This window comes from Gossypium arboreum, chromosome 8, assembly GCF_025698485.1.
Source record: "Gossypium arboreum isolate Shixiya-1 chromosome 8, ASM2569848v2, whole genome shotgun sequence".
In the NCBI taxonomy this organism is placed as follows: Eukaryota; Viridiplantae; Streptophyta; class Magnoliopsida; order Malvales; family Malvaceae; genus Gossypium; species Gossypium arboreum.
In genome coordinates, this window is record NC_069077.1 from 29,739,942 (window position 1) to 29,747,286 (window position 7,345).

At 36.6% G+C, this 7,345-nt stretch overlaps 1 non-coding gene across 1 annotated transcript; it reads left to right on the plus strand.

The window, feature by feature from the left end:
- The first annotated feature begins 218 nt into the window (after positions 1 to 218).
- On the plus strand, positions 219 to 325 carry LOC128280197 (small nucleolar RNA R71). Its single transcript, XR_008270377.1, has one exon. It is a non-coding gene; the product is annotated as a small nucleolar RNA R71 (small nucleolar RNA).
- The last annotated feature ends 7,020 nt before the right edge of the window (positions 326 to 7,345 follow it).

Consider the following 7,345-nt stretch of genomic DNA (forward strand, 5'->3'; position numbering starts at 1 on the left):
GCATGGTGACTGAATCGATGTTATAAATGCCGGCTGTTTTCGTTGGCTTTATCCTCATGACTTGCCACTGATAGTTATTTAGTGACGTCTCTTTTATAAACTCATAGGCATCTTCTGGTGTTTTATTATTGATGGTTCCGCCCGCCGCTGCGTCAACCATTAGCCGAGTTGAAGGATTCAGACCATTGTGAAATGTTTGTACTTAGAGCCAAAGTGGTAACCCATGGTGAGGGCACCTTCTCAAAAGGTCCTTGTATCTCTCCCATGCATCGTAGAGTGTTTCTAAATCTATCTGCACAAAAGAAGAGATATCATTACGTAATTTAGTCGTTTTAGCTGGCGAAAAATATTTTAGTAAAAATTTTTCGGTCATTTGTTCCCAAGTAGTAATTGATCCTCGTGGTAACGAATTCAACCACTGTTTAGCTTTGTTCCTCAATGAAAAGGGAAATAACCAAAGATGAATGGCATCATCAGAAATGCCATTGATTTTAAATATATCGCATAGTTCTAAAAAATTGGCTAAATGAGCGTTGGGATCCTCATCCTGCAAACCATCAAACTGAACAAATTGATGTATCATTTGAATAGTGTTAGGTTTTAATTCAAAAGTATTTGCAGCTACAGCAGATCTAACTATGCTGGATTCAGTTCCTGTTAAAGAGGGTTTAGCATAATCATACATAGTGCGTAGAGTAGGATTTTGATTAACCGCAATTGCGGGAGGTAGCTGATTGCCTTGGTTTTCAGCCATCTCTTCGGTTGGGGGTTGAGTATCTTCTTCTTGCTCGTTCTCCGTGTATCTTAAGCTGCGCCTTATTTCTCTTTAGTTTCTATGAACTGTACGATCGATTTCTTCGTCAAAAAGTAATGGTCCCGACGGGTTTCTTCTAGTCATAAATTATAAAAAACCTACCAAGAGAAAGAAAGAGTAGGTTAATAAATAATAATAATAATAGTAAAATTAAATTAAATTGCAAGAAAAATAAATGGCTAAAGTAATAAAAATTGAGCGTTCCTAATATCTTAGTTCCCCTGCAATGGCGCCAAAAACTTGATCGCGTTATTTCGTGATAGGTTTTAAATATTTACAATTAATTATTCTTGAAACTAACTATTATCGCGATTTAGGCATGTGTACCTATCGAACAGTAGTATAGTTTTAGCAAGACTGGATTGTCGAACCCAAAGGAACTAAAAGTACTAGTAATGACTGTCATTTTATTATCTAGCCTAAGAATAATGGGGTTTTGTTTTAATTAACTAATTATCTAAACTAAGAATGCACAGAGAAAAGAATTGGGGAATTGCTTTTGGGAAAAATCGATTGACTTAAGACGATACCTAAGGAAAAATCCACCTAGACTTTACTTGTTACTCTGGCTCCGAATCTGACGATTTATTCATTCAACTTGTTCCGTAGAGATCCCTAAGTTATGTTATTATCACTATTCAAGACTAATAACGTCTGATCCCTAGATTGAATAACCGAGACTTTTCTCTAATCAACACTCTAGGGTTGTATTAACTTGATCTATGGATCCCCTTATTAGGTTTCACCCTAATCCAGCAAAATCTTATCACCCTATGTCTAGGAGCGCAATCAACTCCGCTTAATTATGACAAATGTACTCTTAAACAGAGTCTATTACTCTTCTGAATAAAAGCATGTCTTGAATCAATATCCTGGGATATCAAAACAAGAATTAAGAACACATAATTAAGAACAAGTTAAATATTTATCATACAATTCAGAAAATAATAATAAGATTCATCTTAGGTTTCATTCCCCTTAGGTATTTAGGGGTTTTAGTTCATAACTAAATAAGAAAGCATCTCAGAAGAATAAAGAATACAAAACATAAAGAAAACCGAAAACTCCTAAAGGGAAACTGAGGAGAGATCTTCAGTCTTGACGATGAATCTGGCTTCTGAGATGGGTCAACCGACTTCCTTGGACTAATTCCTTACTCCCTATTCTCCGCCTCCTCTTTTCTCCTCTTCTAGGGTGTATTTATAGGCTTTCGAATGCCTATGAGCCCTCAAAAGTGGCCTTTTCCAAATTGGACTTAACTTGGGATCGGCAGGGACACCCCCGTGTGCGATTACTTCAGGCCGTGTTTGAGCCTGTTAGAATGGCACGAGCGTGTGCTATACCCGTGTGAGTCGTGATTCGATTCTGCTAGATTGACACGGCCGTGTGGTCTACCCGTGTGAGGAAGTCTAGGGTGTGTTAAGTTCGTACTTTGGCCCGTTTTCTCTATTTTTGGCCCATTTCTCATTCCTTTCACTCTCCTAAGTATAAACCATGAAATTAAAGCACTAGGAGCATCGAATTCACCAATTCTAATGAGAAATCATCCATAAAATGCATTAAACATGGGGTAAAAGTATGTATAATTTACGATTTATCAATATAGCATAAATTGCTTGATTGTGGAAATGATTATGTATGATGAGAATTGATGTAGAGGAACCTCCCGGTTGAACCTTAAGAATAAACGGATATTCATGCCATGACATTTGGGTAATATGTGTGTGCTAGTGTAAGACATGTCTGGGACATGCATCGGCCACATTATGAAATGCCAGTGTAAGACATATCCGGGACATGCATCGGCATTGAGATAAGAGCCAGTGTAAGACATGTCTGGGACATGCATCGGCTACGAGATATGTCAATATATGACCATGTCTAGGACATGGAACCGGCACAGATATGTGAGAGCTAGTGTAAGAACATGTCTGGGACATGGCGTCAGCCTTGATTTCGATAGTCAATGTAAGACCATGTCTGGGACATGGCATCGACTTGATGGATGAGCTAGTGTAAGAGCATGTTTGGGACATGGCATCAGCATTATACCTTATGTTTGAGGCTTAGTGAATATCCGATAGCTTTCAAATGGTTCAATGGTGAGAGTTATAGTTTAAGCTAAATGAGAAAGGTTATGACCATATTGTGAGTGGTACAAGTACTTACATGAAATTGATGAGATGTGAATTCAATTCATGTTATATGATTAGTAAGGAATGAATATGAGCATGCTGAGTAACACAGGTATGTATGTCAAGCTCATGAGAAATGATTTCAGTTTATGATGCACATTTAGTGAAGATGTAAACAGGTAATTCATGCTTATGAGAATTATTTTGTGATTACCTTGTGATTATAAGTCTATATCTTATGATGTATGAATATGTAACCTTACCAATGTGGTGAAAATGAATTAATATGGTGTGATAAACGTAGTATCGTTAATTTACACTAAAACAATTTTGGACAGCAGCCATAGTCCGATTTTAAAAATCCACCAAAAATTGTGAAAACTGAGTTAGAGGCTAAGTAAAATATTAAATTAAAACCTAATGAGTCTAGTTTTAATAGAAGAAACGGTGTAAGCAAAAGAGTTTCATATTATGAAATATTTTAATTGTTGTGAGACAGAGTTAGAATCACATTGAAATCCCCTATTTTGATTTGAGAAAAAAATTGAAAATTTTAAAAAATAGTTATGAGTTATAATTTATATCCTTAAAATTCTTAGTTAGTCTATTTTCAAGAGAAATAGACAGGAACATCATCCGAGTTTTGTATTATGAGATAATTAATTTTTAGTGAAGAGGGGGAGAACTGTTAGACAGCGAAAAAGGGTAACTTTAAGGAATAAAATGTACTAATTGGCTAAACCAAAAATTCTGGAAATTTTATGGTAAGAAGATATGTGAGTATAGTTTCAGGTAAAATTAGTGGAACTTAATTTGGTGTTCTGTAGCTCTAGATATAAACAATTTAGTGACTGTGACTTGAGAAAACAACTTGACTGGAACATGAGTGAAAATGCAAATAGGGTTGTATTACCATGAGAAGCAAGTTGATAAATTGCTTATTATTTTTGTACGGTCTTACTAAGCTAAAAAGCTTACTCCCTTCCTTTCCTTCCCTTTAGTGTTTTCAGGTTAGCTCGAGGTTGGAGATCGTCAGAGGCAGCATCATACTATCAAGTCGCTATCTTTGGAATAATGAAGCATATATTAGAAATTTCAAGTGAGTGGCATGTATAGTGATCTAGTTGATTGACATGTATTATTTTGCTTTGGCCAAATGTATTGGCTTATATTAAGTTATATTTATATAGCCATGAGATGTGGCTCATATTGATTATGGCTTGTAAGCCTAGCTATTCATGTCATGTCTAATGTTTATAATGTGATTATGTTTGTTTGTCATGCATGCTTAGTAATATGACATGTGTGTTGGATGTATGCTCTATGACAAACTGAGGTGGTCATAGCCATATAGTAATTGAACGTTATAAACACAACGTGATAATGATTGTACATGAGTGCTTGATGAATAAGTTGGTAACCATAGTATAATGATAAAAGTGGTCATCAAAATGACAAGTCTTACGAATGTGAAATAAGAAGTCTAGACTTGGTATTGCATGAGTAGATGAATTACTTGTAAGAGGACATGTTACTGTTAAGAATGTGTCTTAATAAAGAGTGTTTAATCACTAAAATAATGCCATGATTTGCGATTTTGATGTGCATAAGGTTGTAAAAGATTATGGGTAACATGTAGGCTTGGAAAATAACCTAAGTGTTGGCCACTCGGGCTGAGACACGGCCTGGAGACACGGGCGTGTGGCTCGACCATGTGGTTCGATGTGCATGCTGACGTCATAAATAGAGAGTGACACAGCCTGAGGACACGGTCGTGCCAAAGGCAGACGGGCGTGTCCCTATGTTCACTCGAGTGTGTGACCCTATTTCATGGAAAAATTTTTAAGTTTTCCTGTAACTTCTTAAAGTTCTCGGTTTAGTCCTGAATCAATTTCGATGAATCGTTTGGGCTTCGTCGACTCAAAAAGGGACTACATGCGTGTGTTTGAAAGGTTTTGAATTAAAAGATATTTTGTGGCCCAATTTTTTCATGAATGTATATTTTTAAGTCTAGTAATGCCTCGTACCCTGTTTCAGCGTTAGACATGGGTAAAGGGTGTTACATTTAGTGGTATCAGTGCATGGTTTAGTCGGTTCTCGGACTAACCTAGCACTGTAAGAATCTAGCTATACATGCCATAAGTTTGTGATAGTGTGATTGTGACAGCCCTAAAGTGACCCTAGTCGGAAAGCAGTTTCGGGACCGCTAAACCGAGTCACCAAATTATTTGAATATGATATTTATTGTCTAAAATATGTGAATATGAATGTGTGAAAGTTTTAAGCTTCGATTTAGTCGATTGCATGTGAATTCAGCTAATAGGACTTATGTGTGACACTTTTGAAATGTGATAGGTTAATCTATAAGGATCTATTAGTGCATGTAATAAAAGGGTGGACTTGCATGTCAATTTCCCCCTTAATTTAGTAGTGGCCGGCCATGACAAGGAAGGAGGACAAAATGTTATGGGCAAAACATGTCATAAACATGTTATGTTAGTGATTTATGTTAGGAAAAATAAAGTAAGGAGTATGGGTAATAAAATAATAATGCAAAGGGAGGAGTGATGAAAAAAAATTGTCTCATCCATGTTCCCCCATTGCTGTGAATTAAAGAAAGAAAACATAAAAAAAAGTGTTCATTCTTGAACATCTTTGGCCGAATAGAGGAAAGAAAGGAAGGGAAAGAGCTTGGAGAAAATCGGCTATGGTGGTTTGCTAGACTAAGGTATGTTTGATGTTGTCCATGAGATTCATGCATGTTTTTAGTTGTTAGTTTGAGTTCTACCTAGCCCATGGTTTAAATCTTTGCTATAAGATGGAGATGATATTCGGCCATGGGTGTTGTCTTCTTGGTTAATGTTTGATGTTGTGGTGACGAGGCATGAAGATGAGTTAAGTTTCGGCTAAGGTGGATTTGTGTTGATGTCATTTGCATGCTAAGTGTGAAGCTTTGTAATGATACATGTAAGGGTGGATTGATGACATTTGAATTTTCTTTTTAGCATTTTTGAGTTAGACATTAAGTTCTTTGTTTAACCATGACCAAAATTGAAATGGTATGGTGTTTTGATGCATTCGGCCATGGTAGGAAGTAGAAGAGAAATATGGTTGTTGTTCACGTTATTTGGATGAGAAATGGTAGTAAGGTGAAGTGCAATTGTTAGTGTTTGATTTACTAGTGTATATAGTTGTACTAGCGAGTTTTGAAATTGAAAAGGGCTTGAGCACCATGTGTGGTATTGAGATTGTTTGAGTAAATTCATAGTCATTTATATGATGAATTCGGTTGTAGATATACACGCTTGAATAAGATGCACGCATGAATGAATAGATGGATTGGTGTTGCATGTGTTCGGTTATAGGTAAGCATGATGATGAATCTATTTTGACTTGGATAATCGGCTCAAGGAGAAATTGCTAAAGTGCTTAGTAATTGATATTAGGTTAATGATGTGTGTTTTCGGTCATAAAGGTGCACATGAGGAAATGTTAGATTAATTGTATTAAATTACTCAATGTGATTAAAAATGCGTATGACCATTTTCTATTTGAGCTAAAAGTGGCCATATGACCTATCAAACTCCTTGTCATATTTGGCCATAAGCTAGTATAATGAGACTTTAATAAGTTAAATTTGTTTGAATTAGCTCAAGAGCTTAGAGGACCAAAGTTGGATAAGGGAAAGGAAAAAGTGATCGAATAGCCGCCGAAATCGTTCGACAACATCCGAGGTAAGTTTTCGAGTAACGAGACTTAGTTTACGATTTGATTAAGTCATGACGTATGAGCATAACAAATATACGGTGATATGATGATTCTACTTGAATTATATGTTGAGTTAATTAGTCTATACGTATGACGGGTAGCCGTATGTGCATAGAGATCGTGTCATAAAGCAAACTAAACCATGCTGTTTGTATGTGGCTAGTGAGCCGAAAATGGGATTGCTTAATACGTGACTTGTGTTTGAACTCTAATTATGAAAATGAAATATAGATGTGTCATGATTTATTGATGTGTGCATGAATATTTGGATGATAACTGGGCTAAGTCCGAAGGCATTTGCGCTAGTGACTAGTTCCGGCTAAGTCTCAAGGCATTTGTGCAAGTTACTATATCCGGCTAAGTCCCAAGGCATTTGTGCGAGTTACTATATCCGGGCTAAGTCCCAAGGCATTTGTGCGAGTTACTATATCCGGCTAAGTCCCAAGGCATTGGTGCGAGTTACTATATCCGGCTATGTCCCGAAGGCATTCGAGCGAGTAGCTATACCCGTTAAATCCAAGGTACTTGGCTTGGGAATGAGCGACCTTGCTGTAATAGTTTCAGATAATACGCTCGTAAAATCCCGGTGATGAGGTATGTTTCAGATATGCATTGAATTAGTTGATCC